Source organism: Ambystoma mexicanum, chromosome 1q, assembly GCF_040938575.1.
Source record: "Ambystoma mexicanum isolate Mex_15411 chromosome 1q, UKY_AmexF1_1, whole genome shotgun sequence".
NCBI lineage: Eukaryota > Metazoa > Chordata > Amphibia > Caudata > Ambystomatidae > Ambystoma > Ambystoma mexicanum.
In genome coordinates this window covers 1555525136-1555552413 of record NC_090922.1, presented here as the reverse complement: position 1 = coordinate 1555552413, position 27278 = coordinate 1555525136, and the positions used below count along the sequence as shown (strand labels likewise).

General features: G+C 45.4%; 2 protein-coding genes across 3 annotated transcripts in view; one reads left to right on the top strand and one right to left on the bottom strand.

Annotated features, from left to right (window-relative positions):
- Positions 1 to 27278, bottom strand: part of LOC138552311 (zinc finger protein 432-like) — a 694217-nt gene that overhangs the window by 185432 nt on the left and 481507 nt on the right. The gene's annotated exons all lie outside the window — the stretch shown is intronic.
- The window catches only part of LOC138552223 (zinc finger protein 585A-like), a 406444-nt gene that overhangs the window by 20319 nt on the left and 358847 nt on the right, over positions 1 to 27278 (top strand). Inside the window, exons 2-3 of one of the 2 annotated variants that reach the window (XM_069642525.1) lie at positions 3336 to 3432; positions 25685 to 25768. The gene's annotated coding sequence lies outside the window, so the exon portion shown is untranslated. The remainder of the gene's footprint in view (positions 1 to 3335; positions 3433 to 25684; positions 25769 to 27278) is intronic. The other variant, XM_069642523.1, reaches the window with a different exon arrangement.

Below are 27278 nucleotides of genomic sequence, written 5' to 3'. Positions count from 1 at the left end.
TTCTCATGTAACATTTTTATGTTACCCTCCCTACTTTAAATGGCTGGTGGAAGTGGTTTAATTGTTCCTATCGTTGTGCTTTTCTGCTGCAGGCTGAACCCTCAGCTGCAGAATAGCACCCATGGGTGACCATTTTATCAAAATGGCCCCTGACTCCTTTTTTTGACATTTTCTGTTTGTGAGGTCTTTCCTGGGTTGTACTCGGTGCGTTAAAACAGATTGGAGCCCTTTATCTTGCCTTTGGCTGGCTGCAGCCCTGAAGCCCGCCTCTGGCTCCATTGTGTCTGGAAGGACAGGATGTAAGGGAGGGTCCAGAAACTCCCCTGTTCTTTATCTCTAGGAATGCCTGAATTCAACCAGTCCTGATTGGCTGGACAGCCACCCTGCTGTTTGAGTGACAGCTAGGCTATGCTTGAATGGGAGAAACATGCTTGAAAGACAAGGGCTTTTGGACTAGAGGCAGAGTCGACCACTGGGATAAACACCCAACTAAGAACCCGTGAATGAAGCTGGCTACATCCTCCTGGACCTTTGAATTGCCCTGTGAAGCCCTGCTACTGTGTTGAAACAGAGAAGCTTGGGAATGGACGACTTCTCCCCTTGGGTTAGTGGGACCAACTAACCCAGAGACGCACTCCTCTACCATCTTCCCTGCCTGGCTGTACTTCTTCATTGCTGCAAGAACCGAGTGCCAGGGGTTGAGTAATCCGTAGTTGATTGAAACGTCTGAAATCCAGCTAGAAGCTCCAGGAGCCTCCTAACGACCCTCCCAGAAGCAGGACGACCTCTTGGCCCTGTTCCTGCTCCTACCTGCAAGGCAAAAAACCTCGGGGTCATCTTCGACTCCACACTCTCCTTCTCTCCTCACATTTCTGACATTTCTAAGAAGTCACACTACCAGCTGCACCTCCTCAGAGGTATCCTTCCTTTCCTCTCCTTCCCCCAGAAGCTCACTGTCTCCAGAGCCCTGGTTCTCTCGAAGCTGGTCTACTGTAACAGCCTCTATCTAAATCTGCCTGCCTCTACTCTCCGCCCTCTGCAACTCATCCAGAACAGGACTGCGAGACTTGTCCTTGGCCTCAAGCCCAGAGACCGTATCTCTCCAGGACTGAAATCGCTTCACTGGCTCCCTGTGGCTGCGAGGATTAAGTTCAAAACCCTCTGCATTGTCCACAGGGCCTTCTGGGGCCTGGGGCCAAATTACCTTCAACTCTCCCTTCCTAAATATCTTCCTTCTCGAGCACTTCGCTCTTCCGCCTCCAACTCCCTCAGGGTCAGCCGCTTCTCGAAGCAACGAGCTGGGGGTAGATCTCTCTCCGCGGCAGGGGCCTCCCTCTGGAACAGCCTTCCTGCCTCCCTGAAACTTGAGGCGAACCATCTCCGGTTCCGGAAGCACCTCAAAACCTTCCTCTTTGCTTCTGCTTTCTCTCTCCCTCTCCCCTGCTAAATCACTGATACTGTACTCAATCAGCAACTGGGCCACTCACCAATCTCGGTCCTTGGCCCAGCCACTCTCCCCTGCACTGCCTTCCTGGCAACCCCAGCACTGTGGGACTGTCTCTGTATCCCTACAGACCCCCTTCCCAGCACTTGTCTGCACTTATCTTGCACTTGCCACCAGCTGGCCCTTATTATTTATCTTGTTCATTACTAACCCTGTACTGCACTTTCCCCTCTCCCTTTCCCCCTTGCACTTTTCCCGTCCCCCTTACCCATGCACTTGCGCTATCTGAATGACACCTGACCTAGTAGGATCGTTGTCTGACTCCCCTTGTTCCCCCCTCCCAGCCTCGTCGCGCCTTGAAACACTTGTGTATAGGCGCGTTACAAATGCCATATCATATCAGAGCTCGAGTCCCCTCACCAGACTGCAGCACCCAGCTAGTGAAGGAAGCCCAACTGGTATCCAAGATCCGTGACTGTGCTGTTTACTAAGCGCTGAAACCGCAAAGTGCAGCTGAACCAAAAAGAGCACGTAGCTGCCGACCTCCCAAGTACCGCCACAGGAGTCCTACAGATATCCTCCCTCTTGTCCCCACGACTGAGGCTCAGAAACCCTGGGTCTGCATCGATGTAGCAGGACAGAAGCCAGCTGGACCACTCTTCTTCAAACCAGAGGTACTGTTTAGGCTTGGGGTACTTACTTCAGTGTCTTTTTGAGCTGTGCTTTTCTCAGTTGAGAATTGCAGTGGCTTACTTTTAGAGTTGATTCCAACTCTGTTTTCACTGCTTGTGACCCTACAAGTGATTTTCTAGCAAACTCTGACTTTGTGCAAGACATTTGAGTCTAAGAAATGCCTCAGCTCCATAGACTGTTTCAAATTGGCTTTGGCTGTCCTGGCTCCCTGCAGACTCTTCTAGCCCGTTGACCTTGATATTGTTTTTCACTCATAGGTGGTTAGCTTGTTTTAGACTGGTACTGCTGGGAAAGGCTTGTCTTGATTTCATTGGAAGATTTAGTTGTCCTTACATATACTGAGAACCTGTTTAACCTTTTTCCTTCCTTAAACCTTTCCTTTCTACAACCTCAGAACCTTCAAAGTATAACTAGTGTGATATATAAATGCCATTACTGTCCTTGTGATTGAAGTCACCTCAGGGTGTAGGAAGTGTGTAAGAAGCATATCGAAAGATTATCCACTAACTTGCTCTGATTCTGAAAAGTAATTTGAAAGTATATTTACATTGTCACATGAATTGCCTTTCTAAAGAATGCTTATTTAAAAATTGATGTTAAATTAATAACCTTTTATAACTGATATCTTGAGTGTAAGTGTTACTTGGCTTCTTGTATTTACGGAATTCATTTGTACAGCTCACATTTATCCTTCTTGAGATAGGCCTGGCTGCTCAGTCACACTACCAACCTGTGCAGTATGATATGATATGATATGGTATTTGTAACGCGCCTATACACAAGTGTTTCAAGGCGCGAAAAGTACAGACCTATACCAGTACAGACCTATACCAAAAGGTAGGTTACCTAATACCAAGCAGATAAGCGTTGTCTAGTCTCACACATTGGGACTACACCAATTCTTAACTAACAAGTCAGCATGGAATTGTATTGATTGTGAGGATGCTGGGTGCTGCGATGGCAAAGGATGGCAAAGGATTCTCACGCAGGGGGCGCATGCTATGTTTAGGCCTCTTTCTTCCACTTTGGCCCAACATAGTCTCAAGCTTTACCCATGCCACATTGGGGATTGTGAGGGTGCTGGATTCCTGCTTTTGACTGGGATTGTCTCAAAACCTGTAGCACTTTCCTCACAAGCTCGTATAATCATGTACAAATATGCCACATTTTCATGTGGATCTGTCTTAACTTTTTACAGACAAAAAGCCATACCAGTATTAACATACGGAGCAGAGACCAAACACCCTCAAAACCAGCTCTCCTGAGACAAAATAGAAGGCACATTTTGGAGGAAGGTATTTAACTTGCCAAATTCAGTTCCAATATCTATGGTTAGATTTGAATTGGACTCTCTCTTTGCATGTCATTAATTTGTGGAAACTATGTAGTTTACTCCGAAAAAGTCTGTTACTTGTGGATAAGAAAAACATATTTTATAACCTGGCAAGCTATCCTTTGATGTGTACACATGACTATCCACTGAAATGGAGAAATCACCTTTACAATGCCTTAGCTAACTCTGATGTCTCAATAGAATTACTAATTCAGAATCCAGACCGTGCACAAAAAAAGTATATGAAGTAGATTGGATCACACTACGTCAAAATGTAGACAGTATCTAGATTTCAATATCACTTAATTCGGTCATAAAAAACGTGAACGATATATAGTCTTATCTGATGAAGATTCCACCTACCAAATTAAGAAGTCTAGATCTGAGATTTAGATTAAATATGCTTCATACGAAAGACATCATGGCACGAAGAGGCATTATAACTGATGAAGACATTTATTGTCGATTCTGCAAGAATAAAAAACAAAAAGAGACGTTAGAACATCTAATTGCAGAATGTTCCAAATTAATGGAAAAACGTTCCTTATATTTTTAATGTCATTTTACGGGCCTGGTGATACTACATACAAGAACATTATGGATTTCAATTGTTAGCACCAAGCGAATATCTGTAAGAATAGCGACTACTCAATTTCTTGAATTTTTAGACTTCGGAAATGGAAATCAATGAATTAAGGCTCAATTGGGCAAAAGATATCTTCAACTTTCACAGATTCTACTTTACGAAGAATGCTCGTTTTAAATTATATTTGAAAATCGATCGATATAATCTCTTTTAAACCTTCTAATATGAAACATCAAACTCTTACAATATGCATCAATGATATATGAGAACTATCTTTTTATGACTTGACTTCTGTATATTAACTGATGAATTTACATTGTTATTTTATGTGTTATAACATGTCCTACTCGTTACATGTAAATTATGAAACTGATCTTCTTTACTTTGTTTATAACTCTTATAAAATTTAAAGGTTGTTTAAACAGCCAATACAATAAAAGAATATTTACATTCTTACATGAATTGCCTTTCTAAAGAAAGCTTATTTAAAAATTGCTGTTAAATGAATAACTTTCTATAACTGAAACCTTGAGGGTAAGTGTTAATTGGCTATCCCAATTCTTAACTAACAAGTCAGCATTGAATTGTATTGATTGTGAGGATGCTGGGTTCCTGCTTTTGACTGGGATGGTAAAGGATTCTTACCCAAGGGGCACATGCTATGTGTAGGCCTCTTTCTTCTACTTTGGCCCAACATAGTCTCAAGCTTTACCCATGCCACATTGGGGATTGTGAGGGTGCTTGGGGCCTGCTTTTGACTGGGATAGCACAGGATTCCTACCCAGGGGGCTCGGGTGGGCATGCGATTTAGGCATCCGGCTTCCACTTTGGCCAAACATAGTCTCAAGCTTTACCCCTGCCACAGTAGGGGGGGGGTCATTCAGCATAAGTGCAACTAAGCAAAAGCCAAAAGACAATCTGGATTGCTCCGCATATCATCCTACAAACTCTGTGATGCTCTGAAGTAATCAGTAGGTCATCCCTGAATCATCCCCAAATCATCAGGGACAACCGTGCAATCCCTTGAAGTGATCAGCAAGTCATCCTAAAAGCATCAGGAACAATGAAATTTCTAAAATAGGGATGATGTTAGCATATTCATTAAGTTATCCTAAACTCATCCCCAAATCATCGCCCACCATTATGAGATATTTGCCAATGACTGTTAACAGCGTGATGAGGTCTGATGAGGCAAGTGCCAGCCTCCCCCACCGCCAAACACGCTCACACTGCACTGCCAAAATGACTGTGCCTGATGCACACAATGCCACTATTTTGCCTTCTAATATGACTGTGCCTGATGCACACAATGCCACTATTCTGCCTGCTAATATGACTGTGCCTGATGCACACAATGCCACTATTCTGCCTGCTAATATGACTGTGCCTGATGCACACAATGCCACTATTCTGCCTGCTAATATGACTGTGCCTGATGCACACAATGCCACTATTCTGCCTGCTAATATGACAGTGCCTGATGCACACAATGCCACTATTCTGCCTGCTAATATGACTGTGCCTGATGCACACAATGCCACTATTCTGCCTGCTAATATGACTTTGCCTGATGCACACAATGCCACTATTCTGCCTGCAAATATGACTGTGCCTGATGCACACAATGCCACTATTCTGCCTGCTAATATGACTTTGCCTGATGCACACAATGCCACTATTCTGCCTGCTAATGACTGTGCCTGATGCACACAATGCCACTATTCTGCCTGCTAATATGACTGTGCCTAATGCACACAATGCCACTATTCTGCCTGCTAATATGACTTTGCCTGATGCACACAATGCCACTATTCTGCCTGCTAATATGACTTTGCCTGATGCACACAATGCCACTATTCTGCCTGCTAATTTGACTTTGCCTGATGCACACAATGCCACTATTCTGCCTGCTAATATGACTGTGCCTAATGCACACAATGCCACTATTCTGCCTGCTAATATGACTGTGCCTGATGCACACAATGCCACTATTCTACCTGCTAATATGACTGTGCCTGATGCACACAATGCCACTATTCTGCCTGCTAATATGACTTTGCCTGATGCACACAATGCCACTATTCTGCCTGCTAATATGACTGTGCCTGATGCACACAATGCCACTATTCTGCCTGCTAATATGACTGTGCCTGATGCACACAATGCCACTATTCTGCCTGCTAATATGACTATGCCTGATGCACACAATGCCACTATTTTGCCTGCTAATATGACTATGCCTGATGCACACAATGCCACTATTCTGCCTGCTAATATGACTGTGCCTGATGCACACAACGCCACTATTCTGCCTGCTAATATGACTGTGCCTGATGCACACAACGCCACTATTCTGCCTGCTAATATGACTGTGCCTGATGCACACAACGCCACTATTCTGCCTGCTAATATGACTGTGCCTGATGCACACAATGCCACTATTCTGCCTGCTAATATGACTGTGCCTGATGCACACAACGCCACTATTCTGCCTGCTAATATGACTGTGCCTGATGCACACAATGCCACTATCTTGCCTGCTAGTATGACTATGCCTGATGCACACAATGCCACTATTCTGCCTGCTAATATGACTGTGCCTGATGCACACAATGCCACTATTCTGCCTGCTAATATGACTGTGCCTGATGCACACAACACCACTATTCTGCCTGCTAATATGACTGTGCCTGATGCACACAATGCCACTATTTTGCCTGCTAGTATGACTATGCCTGATGCACACAATGCCACTATTCTGCCTGCTAATATGACTGTGCCTGATGCACACAACGCCACTATTCTGCCTGCTAATATGACTGTGCCTGATGCACACAACGCCACTATTCTGCCTGCTAGTATGACTATGCCTGATGCACACAATGTCACCACTGTGCCTGCTGATACTATCCCTGTTGCCCCCATTGACATGACCACACCCATGCCCGTTGCCCACGACACCCCCGTACCCCCCCAAGCCTCCAAGACCAGCCCCGTGGCTGGCCATGGAAATGCACCTACCACCTCCCTGAAATGTGGTCTGATTAATGCTCGCTCTGTCCCAGTCCACGCCCTGGACATTCATGACCTCATTCTTAAGAATAAGGTAGACCTCATCATGATCACTGAAACCTGGCTGAACGAAACATCTGGCCCAGCCCTCGCCCTTGCCATCCCAGACAGATACACCATCCACAGGCAAGACCGATCCCTCGCTAGGGGCGGTGGAGTAGCGCTCATTGCCAAAGAAAGCTTAGCTATTAGGAGAACAGAAGGGAACCTTGGTCACAGCTGCGACCACCTCCCACTCAAAATCAACCTCTCCTCCAACGTAACCTTGGCTCTGCACATCGTCTACCAACCCCCTGGCTCGATCACTGAATTCCATGACTCCATCATCCATTCTCTTTCAGGCAACCTTAAAAAGACCTCCAAAGTCCTACTCACAGACCTCAATTTAGGCCTCCATGATCCCACCGACACCCACACAGACACCTTGAATAAAGCCTTATCCACTCTAGGATTCGTGAAAGCCATATCCAATCCTACTCACTCTAAAAGACGCTCACCCATCAGTAGTCTTCACGGAGAACACGCCCATCCCATGGTCTGACCACCACTACATTCAATTTGACATCAACATCTCTAAAGAGCCTTCCAAACCCTCCATCCCTCTCCCTCAAGGTTTCACCAGAAGCTTTCGCCAACTCACGGTTGAAAGGATCACCCCTCTCCTCAACGTGCCTGCCCTCCAGGCCCCCTTTTCACAAGACCCTGAAACTCTTTCAAAAGCCTTCAAGCTTGCAATCACCCATGCTGTTGACTCTATCGCCCCTCTCACCCTTAGGAAAGCCAAAAAAAAAAAGCACACTAATGCCTGGTTCTCACAAGAACTCCTCGAGATGCGCGCTAAAAAACGAGCCGCCCTCGCAGCCTGGAAATCCAAACCCAATGAGACAAACTAGCCTTCAAGGCCATCTCTAAAGAATACAAATCAGGTATAATCCTCGCAAAAGCCAACTCCTTCAACACTAGGATAGCCAATGCAAAATCAGGCACCAAAGAAATCTTCGCCATCTTTAGGGAGCTGGAAACCCCGTCCTCCCCACCACCAACCATCCTGAAGGATGACAACTGGTGCAATAACATCCAATCGGCCATGCTCAACAAACTCAACACCTTGCAAACCAAAGTCCTAGCCCACCAAGAGACCCTCACTCTCCTAATTGCCTTGCAGAATAGCAACCAGGATAACAACACCAAAATCAACTCCTCCCCGATATTCAACTTCAAAGATATGACTGAACCCGAAGTCATCACTCTTTTAAAATCTATCAAACCCTCTAACTGCAAGGGCGACGTTTGCCCTGCTCAGCTCATCAAAGACTGTGGCTCAACCCTTGCCCCCTTTCTGACAGCATTCATTAATGCTTCTTTCCAGTCTGGTCATGTCCCAACCGACCTCAAGGAGACCTGGGTACAACCACTCCTCAAAATGCCATCCCTTGACCCATCGGCACCAGGGAACTACAGACCTATCACTACTGTCCCCTCCCTGCTCAAAATTCTGGACAAAGCAGCCTACCTGCAAGTCCAAAAATTCCTTGAGGACCACCACCTTCTTGGCCTTCGGCAGTCTGGCTTCAGACCACGACATGTGACGGAAACTGCCCTACTTGACTTAAAAAATCAAATAGATGACATCAGATACGCTGGCAAACCTGCGCTCCTGCTGCTCCTGGACTTATCGGCCGCTTTTGACCTCGTGGACCACAATATCCTCTGCCATCACCTCTCCATTGCAGCCAATTTCTCTCCCAAAGCTTGTGAGTGGATCACCTCCTTTCTACAGAAAAAAGGGCCATGAAAGTTTTCTCAGACTGAGCGTGTGCCTCCCCTAGTCACATTACATGTGGAGTGCCGCAGGGCTCTTGCATTGCACCCACCCTCTACAACCTATTCACCCGACCCCTTTTTAACCTTCTTGATTCCCTGGGCATCTCATACACCAATTATGCGGATGATATCCAGGTGCTCATTCCCCTCTCGGGTGACTACGAGACAGACGAAAACACCCTTAATTCTATCTATAGCACCATCCAAGCATGGATGGCTGAAAATTGGTTGTGTCTCAACAGCGACAAAACTGAGCTTCTGCTGATCGGATCTCCAACAATCCTGGGTAACCTTAACAAGAACTACTGCTCCTTCACCATTGATAATATACCCATAGCTGCGTCCCATACAATTAAAAACCTTGGGAGTATACCTAGACTCCAATCTCACCATGAACAGGCAGGTCAACGCCATTGCCTCCTCATCGGCCTACTACGCTAAACTGCTCAATGCAGTAAAACCCTAACGACACAGAACTGCCTCGCCATTGCCAGGGCTACCATCGGCTCGAGACTGGACTATTGCAATGCTCTCCTCGGGGGAGAAATCATGCTAAAACATGTCATGATGCCTACCCCCGGGTATCCGGACCAAGCCCATCAGCACCGGGAGCAGGCATCTAGGTATTTACTAAAACCCCAGCAGCCCCAGCTAGGAGCTATCTGGGTTCAGTCCTGGCGCCTTAGGCGCCAGTCTCATCATAGAAATCAGTCCTGGCGCCATAGGCGCCAGGCTCATAGACTTTACTTACCTTATGCAGACCATGCTGCAAATGAGTCCAAGCCAACGTGAGGCCTGGATGGGACTATTTTATTACAGGGACTATTTTTTTACTCGGGTGTGATTCTGGGGAACATCTTGATTCTGGGGAACATCTTACCTGGGACTACTTTGGAGGCTATTTAAACTGCCCGAACAGCAACACACGCTTCACGTTATTCTGCATCCAGCAGCATAACGCTCACCGTGCCTGCAAGTCAGCATCCAGTCTTCTGCCACGCTCGTCTCGAATCCGGAGCTCCTGGAATAAGAAGAAAGAAAAGGAAAGGTTAGAAAAAACAAACATTATTTTGTTCCTCACCTGATCCATCACGTCTCCGACCCTGGAAAATTTCTGCACGTCTCGCATCGCAAGCTGCACCGTCGCGCCATACTCACTTGTCCTCCCAGCATCTTTCGATCTGGCGCTGCCTCCATCAGTTCTTCGCCGAACTCCGGCATCTAGTGGACAAAAGAAACAAGGTGAGCCGAGAGAGCCAACAAATACAATATCTTTTACCACCATAGACTTACCTGATTTACCACCGGAGGCATTATCCTTTAACACTCCACATTCTCTTACGCCGCGCCTGTAAAGAGAGAGAAAACAACATACATGCATCATTTACCGGACAGTGTTGGGTAATACAGACTCTTACCTGAACGCCCTCAGCTGCCACGACACCATCTTCTCTCGGATTCAGCTACAATACAAGAAAGGAATGAGACAAGAGTGAATATCAGACATATTGAACTCTTTGAACTTTATTCTTACGGTTCCACGCCTGGAACCTCAGAGTCAATACTCATCCGGAAGTCTTCCAACGCCTTCGAACCAGTGAAGTAACTGGTATCTACGTGCCCCTGCATTCCACGCAGGATGGAGAGCTCATCTTTCAAGAATATAAGTTGAGACTTCTGAAAGGGAATTTCAAAGGGGATTAGTGGGGAGAACAGTGGGGTGCCATCACTAGAATCCACGGGTGGCTAAATCCCTCTCTCCACTTGCAGGAGAATACTCCTATGGGTCAAGCAGATGAGGCTAGGAGGGCCAGTTCAGTCTGTCATCTCTGCACTACGCATCACGTTGGTGGAGACTGCTGCTGTCCGGGTCCGATCGACGCCCCAGTGGGAGCCAGGTGAGCGTAACAAACATTGCCAAACGCCAACTTGTCCAGAACAACGCCCTCTGGGCAGCCACAGGATTCGCCAGAAAGGAACACATATCAGACCTGAGAAGACAGGTCCATTGGCTTCCCGTTAAACAGAGAATCATATTCAAAATCTTGTCCCTCACCCACAAATGCCTCCATGACCTGGCACCCCTTTACCTTGCTCAGCGCGTAGCCACTCCCACATCTGCCAGACCTTCCAGATCAGCCTATACCAACATGATCACTAAGCCCATAACACGCAGAGTGCGTGCAGAGGGCTCTAGCTTCCCAGCCATCGCGTCCACCCATTGGAACACCCTACCCACGCACATCAGGGGACTTGACTCTGACCTAGCATTCCGCAAAGCCATCAAAACAAGTCTATTTGCCTAACTGCTTCTGCCAACTCCTTAGCTCTTACTCTGTACACTACTGTAAACCAAAGATGAACATCCTAACTGTACTATTTAACCTGTGCTTTTGCTGTAACGAAGTAACCACCTCTGAATGTAATCTTGCCTTCGTACACTTTCTTGAAAAGCGCCTCAATGCCTTTAGGCTGCAGTGCGCTCTACAAATTTAAAATAAAAATAAATGATGTGGGAATTACTTCTAGTGTAGTTCCATGATCATCAGATGGCCCAAGGATGGTCTCTAAAGTCATCCTTTAGACCAGGGGGGGTTTATGGCTTTATTTACCACAATGAACCCACCATGGAAGCTGAACAAAGTTGCTTCACTGGGACCACAGTCCAGAGAATACAAGGCATAAGACTCTGCTTCAGATATAACTGTTTACAAAGTGATTGGCCTAGTTGCTCTATGGAGGAGCGCCGGGGTTCGTGTGCTTCTCACATAGCCTGCATTCTTACTTCCGGCATAGGCAGCTGCGCAATCTCGTGAGAGCCGTCAGCCTAGCCTCTCGTGAGTCCAGATCTCGACATACTTCCTTTTGTTGAGCAGCTCGGTACTACTCCATCACAAAGTCTGCAAACCTTGCAGGTCCATTCCTCTCACGTTAAAGCCAGTTTGCTCTGCTCTCCTCCTCCTGCGGCATCATCTCCACTTCCTCTCTCTGTTCTGTTTGTATTTCACTTTCTGCGTTTTGCAACTCTCCATGACCTCTAGGACTTTCAGGAAGAGCCCCCTTCTCTTGTCCTAGACCATCACAACTCAAATCATTAAGGTTCTTCTGTTTGCAAGGTCTCTCTTTTTCTCTGAGCCCCTGTACTCAATTCACCCTGCTTCAATTGAGCACCATAGGCATTCTCTAGAACAGGGCCACTACATTTCTTCTCATCGTAGGTGCATACATGATTCGTGCTCTTCCTATTACCCTGATGGGCCTGCTGTACTTACACCCTGCCATACCCCTTCAGGTGTCTCATTTGTGCCATATTCCTTCAGTTATCTATTGTGATCGTGGCAGACTTCTCTATTCCAAAGCCTGCTGCAGCCAAAGCTTGTTCACACGGGAACTGCCCCAGTCCAGCATACTGCTATAGTACACTAGCGGTTTGTGCCCCACAGCGCACATTTGTGTCAACACTGCCGTCATCATTTGACTGTTTAAATGTGAAGCCATGCCGCAGGCAATGACGTGAGGGCCTGTCATTGGATGCAGCACAGGTCGTGATGCATCTGCTGAAGGGAAGTATGGTTTAGCTAGAAGCCATGCCGCAGGCAATGACGTGAGGAGGGCCTGTCATTGGATACAGCAGAGGTGGTGATGCATCCAGTGAAAGGAAGAGTGGTTTAGCTAAGAGCCATGTCACAGGTAATGAAGTGAGGGCCTGTCATTGGACACAGCACAGGAGGTGACACATCCAATGAAGGGGAACAAGGTTTAGCTAAGAGCCATGCCACAGGCAATGAAGTGAGGGCCTGTCATTGGACACAGCACAGGAGGTGACACATCCAATGAAGGGGAACAAGGTTTAGCTAAGAGCCACGCCGTAGACAATGAAGTGAGGGCCTGTCATTGGATGCAGCGCAGGTGGTGTAGCATCCGGTGAAGGGAAGAGCGTTTTAGCTAAGAGCCATGCCACAAGCAATGAAGTGAGGGCCTGTCATTGGAAGCAGCACAGGTGGGGATGACTCCAACGAAGGCAAGAGAGGTTTAGCTAAGAGCCATGCCGCAGGCAATGACGTGAGGGCCTGTCATTGGATGCAGCGCAGGTGGTGTAGCATCCGGTGAAGGGAAGAGCGTTTTAGCTAAGAGCCATGCCACAAGCAATGAAGTGAGGGCCTGTCATTGGAAGCAGCACAGGTGGCGATGCATCCAATGAAGGGAAGAGAGGTTTAGCTAAGAGCCATGCCGCAGGCAAAGAAGTGAGGACCTGTCATTGGATGCAGCACAGGTGGTGGTGCATCCAATGAAGGGAAGGGAGGTTTAGCTAAGAGCCATGCCGCAGGCAATGAAGTGAGGGCCTGTCATTGGATGCAGCGCAGGTGGCGATGCATCAGATGAAAGGAAAAGTGGTTTAGCTAAGAGCCGTGCCGCAGGCAATGAAGTGAGGTCCTGTCATTGGATGCAGCTTAGGTCGTGATGCATCTGCTGAAGGGAAGTATGGCTTAGCTAAGAGCCATGCCACAGGCAATGAAGTGAGGGTCTTTCATTGGATGCAGCGCAGGTGGTGAGAGGTTTAGCTAAGAGCCATGCCAGAGGCAATGACGTGAGGGCCTGTCATGGGATGCAGCGCAGGTGGCGATTCGTCCAATGAAGCGGAAAGAGTTTTAGCTAAGAGCCATGCCGCAGGCAATGAAGTGAGGGCCTGTCATTGGAGGCAGCGCAGGTGGTGATGCATCTGATAAAAGGAAAAGAGGTTTAGCCAAGAGCCATGCCGCAGGCAATGAAGTGAGGGCCTGTCATTGGAAGCAGTGCAGGTGGTGGTGCATCCAACAGAGGCAAGGGAGGTTTAGATAAGAGCCATGCCGCAGGCAATGAAGTGAGGGTCTGTCATTGGAAGCAGTGCAGGTGGTGGTGCATCCAACAGAGGCAAGGGAGGTTTAGATAAGAGCCGTGCCGCAGGCAATGAAGTGAGGGTCTGTGCAAAGTGTTATAGATGCACTCTCCTACAGTTTTTACTTTATTAATGGAATATGTAAGTTTATTTAATAATCTTTTAAGGTGTGGGGGAGGAAATATGGCCCTGCTACAGGACCATTATTACCTATATGTAGAGAAAAGAAAGAGGATCCATAGGTAGGAGCCCTCCCGTCCCCTGCACACTGTTAATATACCATACACTGATGGTTAAACAAAAATCCTATGCACTACATAGGTTTACACTTTTTGGGAAAACTTCAATATATGAACAAACAATGACTTAGGCATTTACTTGGTTAAGATACAATGGTTTAATCAAAATAATCAATTGATTGTCATTAGGTCATTTGATGCTGAGAACAAGATAGAATATCAATACAGTAAATGATGTTATAGATGAGTATCAATCATGTATAGATACAGTTCCAACGCAAGGGCTGACGCGTTTCGGGATCAATATCCCTTCTTCTTGAGCCAAAAATGAATGGACTGGAAAACAATAAAGTAAATAGAGAGGGTGTCAACTTACTGACAATGAAATGAATACAAGGTTTATGTTCAGGACAATTAAATACAAGTGAAAGCATTAACTTCCGATCACAGTAAATCAACTTAATTTCACGAAGTATGTTTGGAGCTTGTAAGTAAACATTCAGCAGATAAACTTAGGACATACAAAGAAGCTTATTTATTTTAAAAAAAAGGGAATGATGAAAAATCCCAATATGTTACCGTTGTGACCACTATGAAACCCTGCGTTACATGCATATACAGTTTGAAATATACATATCCATAATCTATATTCACCATGAATGGGTAGTACGTCTACTCATGCAATGTGTCAATTAGAGTTAGAGGTGAGTGTACCTTGTAGGAACTGGTTAAAGAAGTCCGTAATGGCGAATTAGGCGTAAGTCATCAAATGATTCAGGGATGGAAGGCACTCCTGTTACCCGGTTGGAGACCTAAATAAAGATAGAGTACATATAAAGAGGGGACTAGTTCTATTTATTCAGAAACATTCCATACTCTATGCTCTTTCCGTGAACATTCTCAGTGGCAAGCTCCATCCTAGTAATACCCTAATTTTACTCGAGTGGAACCCAGATATCATTAATTTAGGTTATAGTGATCATGTGCAAATTGATCACTTACATTCACTCTTTGTATTTGCCAAATACATTTCTTCTAGTCTATACTACTTGGGTGGCAATTTTGAAAAAACAATAGTGACTTGTAGATCGGTAGTAATCAAGTTGACCAGCTCACCTATCAATATGCAAGCGGCTGGGTCCCTGAAGTTAACGTACTGCTCCTAATCAGGTGTACTGGTGAGCGTTTTGCTCATTCATCACTTTCTTAGTATAACCACCCGTACTCTTTGTATGCGATCTGAAAAAATATAAATTATGTTCTCAACCGTTATTAGATTTTAACGTGACAGGTACACTTCCGACAAAAAATCGCATTGCGATTATCAACATACGCTCTTACCTATTCGTACTATGGAGATTGCTTGAAACAAACAGAATCACAGCGTGCACAGTGCTGCTGAGTGGGTCGTTATGGCCATGCAATGGCCGCGCGTGTCCCAATGCGGCCGATGCGTTTCTAAATTCGATTCGGTTGTGGTTTGCTGCGCCGTATCCCCGGCAATCTTACAGCACACTGGGAGGTACGCGTGCCTGAGGTTACTATGACAATAGTGTATGCACTTCTTAGAGATAGTAAAAGGACTCATTCTCAATGTTATGTTGGCAAGCAGGATACCATAGAAGCTAGGTCTTCTGTGGACGCCATCTTGGAGTGTTTTGTAGCTATCCCCATATTCCCAAGATTAAAATTGAAACCCCAAAAGAAAATTATAAAGAATTGTGGCAGAAAAAAGGGTATTTTCAGTATATTAGAATACTGAAATCACTATGAAGGAGTAATGAATTCTCCTGTGCTAGGTCCATATATGAACATATATGATGTAGGCGAATTGCACCATGGTCACAGCGGATTGGGACGCACTTGGAAGTATGCCTCAAATAAAAACTCACATGTATATGTGTATCTTTATCTGAGGTAACTTCACATCAGTGGGCCGGTTAACAACTCCTGGACTTATAACATCTTAACAAGTGTTCCACTGTGAATTTGTGTACAATATAAATTTGGTAACAACCTGTTTTATGTTCATCATATTTTTTTACTATAGTGATCCATAATACATAGATTAATGCTTACACTCATTATATTCATAATGAAGGTGTTCCCCAGTCTAGAGAGGTAAAGAGGGGGAGTACAAAATTACTGATATTTCATGCCGTTCGATCCATATTTTAGTACCCAAACTGGAGTGAAGAGTAGAATAACATCAGATCGTATTTCAGACAAAACATCTAAGTGAGAACTCCTCATTTAGTCCTCTCGGATTAAGAGTGTCCAAGAGATCTATCCAAAATGTTTCTCTTCGGGAGAGAATTGACTGATAATCTCCCCCTCTGTAGGGTGTTTTCACTACTTCCAAAACCAGAAATTTAACTTGAGCTATTGTGTGTTGGTGTTGTGCAAAGTGCCTTGCCAAGGGAGATTTAATGTTCTTACATCTAATGTTTGACTTATGTTCTGTAATCGTGTCTTTCACTGCCGTGGTGGTTTGACCCACGTATAGTTTGCCACAAGGACATTTAATGGCATATATCACACCTGATGAGATGCAAGTGGCGAAATCTCTGAGTTTGTATTTTTACCCGTCTGGGGGTGTGTCACAAATTCACTTTTATGACATTATTGCAATGTGAGCAAGCCAAGCAAGGGTATGTGCCTTTCTTCCTTGTGCTTAAAAGGATTTGTTTATCTTTGGGAGGTTTCTCAGCTCCCCCCAAATTATCTAAGAGCCATTCCACCTGCCATGAAGTGAGGGCCTGTCATTGGATGCAGCGCAGGGGGTGATGCATCCAATGAAGGGAAGGGAGGTTCAGCTAAACGCCATGCCGCAGGCAATGAAGTGAGGGCCTGTCATTGGATGCAGCGCAGATGGTCACAATGTAGGTTGGCCTTCTATACATCTGTCCACCAGGCAGGAGTATAGAAAATCAGTCCTAACACCTTACAGGTGACTGTATGTTGTGGGTGCACCCTTGGGGTGGGACCTGTGGGTTTATAGTGATTGCATCAAAAAAAAAGGGTCGACATACCAAAGCATCGAAAACAAAGCATCTAATGCCAAAGCATCGACAGTCTATCTTTAACATGGAAAAGTGCCTTTCCATCTAAACCAGTCCATCAAAAATATAAATGGACTAGTTTCAATGGAAATGCATTTTTACAATTTTAATATTGGGGGTATCGCCCCATACCCCCCAACACCCACTCCCAAAACCCCCCAACCCTAACCCTAATGTAACCCTTAATTTAGCCCCAATCCTAACCCTATCCCTAGCCCCAACCCTAACCCTAGTGTAACCCTTAATCTAACCCTAACCCTAACATAACCCTTAATCTAACCCTAGCCCCAACCCTAACCCTAATGTAACCCTTAATCTTAACCTAGCCCCAACCCTAACCCTAATTTAACCCTTAATCTAACCCTAGTCCCAAGCCTAACCCACAATCCTAACCCTAATGTAACCCTTAAGCTAACCCTAGTGTATGGGAGGAAAGGTCTTTGAGGCCCCTCCCCTCCATTACTACCCACTTGCAGATTACAGTTCGTCCAGCGGCCACCTATGCGCCTGTGGCCAGGGATGCTGGATAGACACGGGGCAACCCATATGGCTGCAATCCTCAGCCAGAAGGCTGATCCCAGACTCCATTTTGTACCACACTCTGACTCCATTCTGTACATGGTAAAACAGGCCTCATGAGGAAAAGCCACCTGCAAGGCTGCAGCTCTCCCATCAAGAGAGCGCACAGTGGGCCAGTTACTTCCCTCACCCTCCTCCCCTCTGTGTCCCTGCAGTGGGCCTGTTCTCACGGGAGACTAGGCGCGAACAAGCTACCAGACAAACACTGTATCTTTCACCTTCCGCGGTTCATCGCTGACCTGTGAATGACCAGGCAAAGGCTTGGGTTAGAGAAAAACAATTCATCTCCATAAACATGTCCCGTCCCCTTGCAGACCCTACATTTATGACATATGCTGTGGATAACCACCCCAACCATGCTTCCCTTTTGAAGTAACAGATACATACCCCACGCCTGTGTGCCACCCTGTTTCACCCACACTGCTAATCCCTCTGTAAAGGCTATACATCCCTTTCTGTAGTTGTGTACTGAGGGGCTGATTTCAAGTAATGAAACGAGACGATCTTTACCTATTTCACTGTGCATAAAGCTATAGTGTGCATGTCTAGGCCCCATGCTGTTGGTCAAGTATTATCCTGTGTCAGAAACTTACACTGATGCATGATATGTTAATTTACTTATTCGATACCCTCCCCCCTTCATGCTGGGCTAATGGCTGAAGGCCCTTTTCTTACTGATGCTACAAATGTAACCTCTCACCTTTCCGCTGAGCCTGCACCAAGTATCCACACTCCCCTCAGCCCCCTGACACACAATGTCACCATGAACTCGCCTCGCACCCCCGGACATCATCTGACCCTGCACTCCACCCAGAAGAGCCCAGCTGACCCGCACTGGCATCACGTGGACCTCCGCCAGTCCTGGAGCACCGGATCTAAAGAATACATAGGGCCCCAATCCGAGGTGGGCGGTAAGGGGTTAATGGCGCCAGTAAGGGTGCCGGTGCCGTTAACCCCTTACCGCAGCATTACGAGGTCCTGTTGCGGGTCCCGCTAAGGGTGGCTGGTTTTACCAGGCGCCCTTAGTGGGAGCCGCTAAAGGACCAGCATGCCATCAACGGGCCCGTTATTAACGGGCCCGTTGTTAGCATGGTCCCCATTCCCATTGAGCCCTATGGGGACTCGAATGGGTATGGGGATGGGTTCCCTGAATGGGGAAATATCGAGTCCTCCAAGGTTGGTATGGCCCGGTAATTCCCCATTCAGGGAACCCGGACCCGAAATGCGGTAAGGGGGTAGCCATGGTGCTAGTAGCACCATGGCTACCTCCAATCTCGGAATGAGGCCCATAGTGTCTAGTCCTCACCATCCAATCCCCACAATTTATGTGCCCCCTATAGCTTACATCACTTATGATGTAACTTTGTAATAAATATGAATGTTTTTCTATGGTCTGGCAGAGCGCTCTCGGAGCTTGCAGAGTTCTTTGCTTGCCCTATTTGGTTTTGGATAAACTTTACTTTTTATCTTCACCCGCACTTGGTCCTGGTCTCATTCCCTCCTGGGGTGTGTCCATTACTGACTCTCATTGGGGAGTTATTACTGCATTTTTGGGGGACGCTCACTTTCACTAGCCTCAACCCTAACGCTAATGTAACCCTTAATCTAACCCTAGCCCAAACACTAACCCTATTGTAACCCTTAAGCTAACCCTAGCCCCAACCCTAATGTAACCATTAATCTAACCCTAGCCCCAACCCTAACCATAATCTAACCCCTAATCTTAACATTACATTTCGATGGATCCATCGAATTTTATTCAACAAAATGGCCATTCTGTGGAATGGTATTTCGAAGGAATAAATTCTATGGTTTGGTGTTAGATGGTTTGGTTGTCGATGCAATGGCCAGATACCTAGGTTTATAGTGATTGCCTCAGAAAAAAAGGGTCGATATACAAAAGCATCGAAAACAAAGCATCTAATGCTAAAGCATCGACAGTCTATCTTTAACATGGAAAAGTGCCTTTCCATATAAACCAGTCCATCGAAAATATAAATGGACTAGTTTCAATGGAAATGCACTTTTACATGTTAAAGATAGACTGTCGATGCTTTGGCATTCGATGCTTTGGTATGTCTGAAATTTCGGCACTGGCCAGCTCCTTGTAACATTTTAATTATTTTGTTATATTGGGGGGGTCCCCCACCCTTAACCCTAATGTATCCCTTAATCTAACCCTAACCCCAACCCTAACCCTTAATCTAACCCTAACCCTAGCCCCAACCCTAACCCTAACGTAACCCTTAATCTAACCCTAACGTAACCCTTAATCTAACCCTAACCCTAACGTAACCCTTAATCTAAGCCTAGACCCGACCCTAATCCTAATGTAACCCTTTATCTTACCCTAGCCCCTACCCTAACACTAATGTAACCCTTAATCTAACCCTAGCCCCAACCCTAACTTTAATGTAACCCTAAATCTACCCTAACACCCAACTCTAACCCTAATGTAACCCTTAAGATAAGCATCACCCAAACCCTAACCCTAATGTAACCCTTAATCTAACCCTAGCCCCAACCCTAACCCTAATGTAACCCTAGCCCCAACCCTACCCCCCAACCATAACCCTAGTGTAACCCTTAAACAAACCCTAGCCCCAACCACAACCCTAATCTAACCCCTAATCTTAACATTACATTAAGATGGATCCATCAAATTTTATTCAACACAATGACCATTCTATGGAATGGTATTTCGATGGAAAAAATGTGATGGTTTGGTGTTAGATGGTTTGGTTGTCGATGCAATGACCGGATACTGGACCTGTGTGAATGTGTGACCAATATGCATTCTATGTTATGGGTGTCTGATATCTGTGTGTTTGTAACACAATGAATGAGACAGCCCTGCCTGAAACAGACATTAATGCAGAGTGGTGTGCTGAAAGGCTGGGTTCTTACCCCAATCCACATTCCTTGCTATGGGTGTCTGGGTGGAAATGAATAGCCGGAATGCCTGTGAGCCTGATTGGTTGCCTGCCTGCGAATGCCCTGTGATTGGCTGACTGAACCTGGCTAAGCCAGAGTGAATGAGGGACTATATGTATATCCGGGTACCTCTCACCAATTTGTTCAGAAGCTAAAGTTGAAACTTGAAGTTCATCCTTGAAACTCAGCTGGAAGAAGAACTGCTGCTGCATTTCCTTCAACGAAATGTAAAAGCTGTCGAGGATTGATCCAAGAGAGGACCTGGCTAGGAGACCTCTCCCCATACTACGAGGGACCATCGTGCAAAACTGTTGCTCTTCATCGAGGCACCCTGCAAGCCAGTCCCGAAAGGCTTTTAACTGGTGAAGGGGACCGCTGAGAATCTTGAAGTAAAGCGCCGGGACATCGAGGCCATCAACGTTAATTGCGGTTGACCGGGATTCAGAGGATTTCCGTAACCGCTGGAAGCCAGTCGAGTTGTGTCACCCAGAAGCAGGTAAAGCTTGATGCTGTGCTCTTTGACGAACGGAGCCGCAACGCTCCACCTTGCCCAAGAACAATTGAACAAAGGATTCCCTTGCCATGACCACTGACTGCTTTGTCCCGCCGGAGACCGTTGACGTAGTCGGCTGCCAAGGAATGTCCGCTGGTGGGTTTCCCGCCACCCAAAGCCGACAAAGACGTCCCAATGACACTGGCAAAGGGAAGTTATGACATCCAGCCCCTGGTCAAGTCTCGATCACCGAAGCTAATCGGAGGTACATGCTGCGGCTGCAGCACCGAAAGGCTGGAGGACCGCCAAAGCGACTCCCGAAACTCAACGCCCTCTGCCGGGCCTTCATCCATCACGAGCACCAAACACTTTGCATCGAGGTGGACCCCACGCCTCATCTTCCCAGGACCTCATCGAACAACTGCAGAGATCAGCGCTGCTGTCTCGACACCAGTGTCCACATTTCTTCAAGGAATCTCGACACCCTGTGGCTCCTGCTTTAAAGGAGTACACACTCAAGGGATCCGTCGCCGAACTATTGAAGAACCTCTTCCAAACCAGGTGCATTGTGGTGGTTGAACTTTTTGACCAGGAAACAAGACTGAATAAACATGTATGGACTGGGCTTGTTAATACTTTTATCACAGGTTGCTCAGATGGGGGGATCCTTGCTCAGAATTGTCTTAGTAACAAAAGAAGCATTCTGCTATTATTTGACCCAACCTGCCTTCCTTCCTTATGATCTATCCTGTTACACCTTGCTGCATGATTTGTATGCCATTATAACTGTCAGCAGGGGATGCATTTTATAGGAATCAATAGCTATGTGTGGTACCACATAGACATTGTATATATTTTCCATATTAGAATTGCCAGAGTACAGTGTGTTATTAATGGTGTATATATCTCGGAACCTTATTTTGATATAAAGAACTGTTTTAGCACATAACATAGTGTGGACATGCCTTTGTGGGGGCTTGGGGACTCACTGTCATCAATAAGAACTAGTCTGCATCAGCTCCTCAGAGCTTAATCCTTGGTTGCTCATCCATATCTACCATATAGAGAACCTTGGCTGGGGTACTCTGTGCCTCTATTCTGCCATCTGGAGGGCAGAAGTACAGATAACCCCCTCCAGTCGTGACAATGACATCCAAACGAAACCAACAAGAGCCCATCTCTTTGCCATTCTCTGTGCATCCACCTGTTTCTTCAAAATATCTGATTTTCTTATATATTATAGGGCGGCGGTTGTTAGGGAGAATTCTCATTTCTGTGCTAATTCCCTTCAACCTTAGAGACCCCCAGCTCTTTTTGCTGGACTTTAGGACTTTTTAATTTGAACCCTGGAGTGAGTCAGCCCTTTTTCTCACTCTCTCATGTGTTTCGACCTGAATTGGATTATGGGTTTTCACTGTTTGGGAGTCTGACAAACTCCATAGGCATCTACTTTTTGTATGGTGACACACAGTCCCTTCAGTGCAGTGTCACAGAGAGGTCCTTTGGATTTCTCATAAGGTTTAAATACCTTTTCTTGTGTGAACTACAGTTCCCAAGAATAGTAAAGTGAAATGTACTTTACTTACCTTTTCTCTTTGTAGGCCCAGCACACCCCATCTTATGTGGAGTGCTGGGGGGTTACTTAGTAGCCCCTGTTCCTACTTACTCATGTAAACATTTTTATGTTACCCTCACTACTTTAAATGGTTGGTGGCAGTGGTTTAATTTTCCTACCATTGTGCTTTTTTACCGCAGGCTGAATCCTCAGCTGCAGTATAGAACCCATGGGTGACCATTTTTTCAAAATGACCCCGGTCTTCTTTTTCCATCATTTTCTGCTTGTGGGGTTATACTCTGTGCGCCAAGCCATGTTTGAGCCCTTTGTTCATTTTACCTTTGGTGGGTTTCAGTACTGAAACCCGCCTCTGGCTCCAGTGAGTCTGGAAGGGCAGAAAGTGAGGGAGGTGCCCGAAACTCCCTGGTTCTTCATCTCTAGGAAAACCTGAAAGCACCCAGTCCTGCTTGGCTGTGTATGAATGGGGAAATCTGCTTAAAAGGCGAGGGTTTTGGGACTAGAAGCAGAGTCGACTACTCGGAAGAACATCCCAACGAGGAAACCGTGAACGAAACCTGCTGCATCCTCCTGGACCGTTAAACTGCCCGGTGAAGCCCTGCTGCTGTGCTGAAACACCATAGAAGCTCCGGAAGGGACGACTTCTTCACTTGGTTTAGTGGGACCAACTAACCCCGAGACGACCTTTGCTGGAAGACCTTCCCTGACTGGTTTTATTTCTTTGATGCTGCAAGAACCAAATGCCAGGGGTCGAGAAATCTGTTGTTGAGAGCAACGTCTGTAAGCCAGCCAAACGCTCCACGAAGCTCTTCAGGACCCTCCAGAAGCAGGATGACCACAGCTCGAGTCACCTCACCGGAATGCAGGACTGAAGGAGCGAAGGAAGCCCAACCAGTGTCCAAGATCTGTGGTGGTGCGGTTTACAGAGCGCTGGAACCGCGAAAGTGTAGCTGATCCGAAAAAAGCCTGTAGCTGCCGCCAACCTTTTGGATTGCTGCCGCAGGTGTGCCCAGACATCCTCCCTCTTGTCCCCATGACTGAGGCCCAGGAACACAGGATCTGCATCGATGCAACCAGACCAGAAGCCAGCTGGACCCCCTTCTTCTAACCAAAGATACTGTTCTGTCTTGGGGTACTTATCCCAGTGTCTGTAGCTTGCTCTTCTCAGTTGAGATTTGCAGTAGCTGCTTTTTTAGAGTTGATCTCAGCTCTAACTTTCACAAGTGTAAAGGCTTGTGACCCTACAGTGATTTTTCTTTTTCTTCAACAAACTCTCTAACTTTGTGCAAGATTTTTACTATCTAAGAAGTGCCTCAGCTTCATAGACTTTTCTCCAATTGACTTTGGCTGTCCTGGCTCCCTGCAAACTATTCTATTCCATTGAGTTTGATTCTTACTGTCCCTCATAGGTGATGCATTGGTTTTAAACTAATATTGCAGTGAAAGGTTTTTATCTAGACTTCATTTGGAAGATTCAAAAGTGCTCACAAGCTCTTAGAACCTGTTTAACCTTTTTCCTTGCTTTAACCTTTCCTTTCTGCAAGCCTCAGATCTTGCAAAGTATACAAGTGATATATAAATGCCAATACTTTCCTAGTTAGTGAAGTCACCTCAGGGTGTAGGAAGCGTGTAAGAAACGTCTCTAAAAAGTATCTACTAACTTTGTGATAATTCTGAACAAGTATTCTGAAGTGTATTTGATTGCTAGATATATTGGCCTTTTGAAAGAATGCTTATTTAAAAACCATTGTTAAGTAAATAATTATTTTAACTACAAACCTTGAGTATAAGTGTTACTTGGCTACTTGTATTGGTGGATTTCATTGCTACAGGTCTACGAACTGGGTTTAACACGTGAATGGGTGATGAACGTCCACACTAATTGTAACACTGACAATGTTATATACTTTATTACGTGCCCCTTTCCCTGTATCTATATCAGTAAAACCAATAGAATAGAAAGTGCGAAACCAGAATGATACAGCACAAGAGTTGTGTCAAAAACAGGATTGAATGAGCCCCATTGGTTACTTATAAGGATTTTGAGGGGATTATCCTTAAAAAAAAAATCAAAGGTGCATCACAAGAAGAGGTCAGTACAAAATTAATCAACTTGGAGCAAAAGTTGATTTTCATGACGAAAAGTCACACGGAGGGCCTGAACGAGAATGTGGAGTGGCATAATGTCACTGGATAGATACCCTGTGCTAATCATTCTGGCGGAACACCGGATCGGTAGTAGGTAATAAGTGATGTAAACCTACGTGCCATTTACAATCCATTTGTTTTCCCTGAATCAAAACATGTCGTGATAGATATTGGAGACACATTTTATTGTACACAGTAATTTATGAGAATGTACTATGGGTGTTTTTTCAGTTACTCTGTGTGTAACATTAGACATGCACACGTATATGAGTCATGTCATGAAAATATGTTGCTGTTTACTACACTGTTATTAGATATGGAGATAGGAGAGTCTTATTACTGTGAAAATTACGTCGGAAAACTGAATGAGCCACATGAGTTTCACTGGCTCGTTAGACCCCATAATGGTACGCCAAGTGGGAGACTGTTGTATTTATGTACTTGGGTGTGTCTCACCATGACGACAATTAGGCTTTGGTTTCCCAAATAATACAACCCAAACCCAGACATTTCAATATGTACTCATCCTATAACAGAAGGTAATTCCATCCCTCCTACTCAGTTCGACGCGTTGTGACGTCACTGCGCTGCACACAATGACATCACCACACGTCTGAACGTAAATAGCAGCCATTTTGGATTGGAATTAGACCCGCAAGCTAGGGAGGTGGTGTTTTGTAAACAGTGGTGTGATCCAAGCCAGGTAAGTCATAGAGCATTAGACAGTGGCGTGTCTGTAAGTTTTGGGGCTAGTGGGCTGTCTCAACGAGCCGTGAACTGTTATGGTGATGACACAGGATACTAAAAGCTCTGATGCTTTTTTCACAGTTGTGATTGTCCTGTTAAGAAAGATTGGAAGTTGATGAATAGAATAAGATGACGCCGAAGGCTCGTCGCCATTGAAAGATCCAAGTAAGTTGGAATTATGACTATTCTTTTCAAATCTAGATGTTTTTTGATTTTGGCCTTTAGGGTTTAGTGTTCCCTGTCTTATGTCTCCATCTCCTCTAGATTGGGTGTGCACGAGGAGAGAAATGTATCCTCGCCGTGACCACCATTGAGAGTGATTGTACCTAGAGTAAAGGTGTTCCTACCCTTGAAAGGTAAGATTTAAATAGGAGGATTAATGAACAGCGATTGTTAGGGTACTACAGAATCCACAACTAAGCCTGTTTCTCTCATAGGATAACGAGAGAAGGAAGGACAGACACTACCTGAGTAAGGAAGCCAGCAGAAGCAACAATTAATGGTTGCGTAGGGTCTTTGGAATATCACATCCAAGTGGCCAAGTAGGTATCCCATTAAGTGCTATACTTTATACCCTAGGGGGCAGGGTTGTTCAAGGTCGAATTAGAAGACCCATCCAGTATATTAAAATTGTGCCTTTATCCCACCAGGAAGCAACAGGAAGACCAGGGCTCCAAGAGGCAGAATTCTAATGCCAGGTTCCATTGACAATACACACACACTTGAAAAACCACGCCCCTGATGAATGTCCAGCATTTAGTTGCCTTGTTAAGACAGAAACTTGTACTAGGTGGGCCTTGACTGTAATGAAATGTATCATGATTGACACATTCAAGTGGCATTAATTCAGTGTTGATTGAGATACAGAGGTTCACTCCACACTGCATTAATTGTGTATACATGTTTGTATTATGTTGAGGTTTTATGCATTCATTTTAGTTAGTTTGTTTGTTTTATTATTTGTAATGCGCACCAGACCCAAGGGTATCGAGGCACAACAGATACAAGAATATGCGCAGCTCAGTTACAGTGAGTCATAAAATGCAATACATTACTATACATTATTATACAAAGCAGGATATATATTTACAGATATTACAGGTATTGTACAAAGGGGTGAGGTTAACGCCATGGAATTAGCAGGGAGGAGTTACGGGTTGCATTTCGGTTACACAATCGGGCAGTTAGTGGTCACTGGATTTTAACAACGAGATAGTATTGGCTCTGAAATTCTGGTAGGACTGGTCTACTCTTAGGGAAGGAGGTAGGGAGTTCCAAAGTGTAAGGTCTGAATTCTAGCTCCTTTTAAGGCAAATGTTCGCATTCGTTGGTATAAATCTTGAACCCACCTCCATTCCCTTATCGAAGTGTTAATTAGTATCCCCAGGTATCGAATTTCTGTCACTTCATCAATGACTTCGTTATAGATTTGCCACTTGAAGTTTTTGTTTTTAGTTCCTTTCGAGGGGCCAAACTTCATAATTTTTGTTTTTTTCACATTTATCTTTTTCATTTTTGTCCATATAGTTTCGTAATTCATAACGGAGTCGTTGAAGCCCTATCTGTGTTAGGTCAACCAGGACCAAATCATCGGCATAGGTTGCACAGCACAGATGATTACCATTGACTTTTGGCGAGAAACACTTGGCATTGGCTTCAGGATCGGGAACGTCTG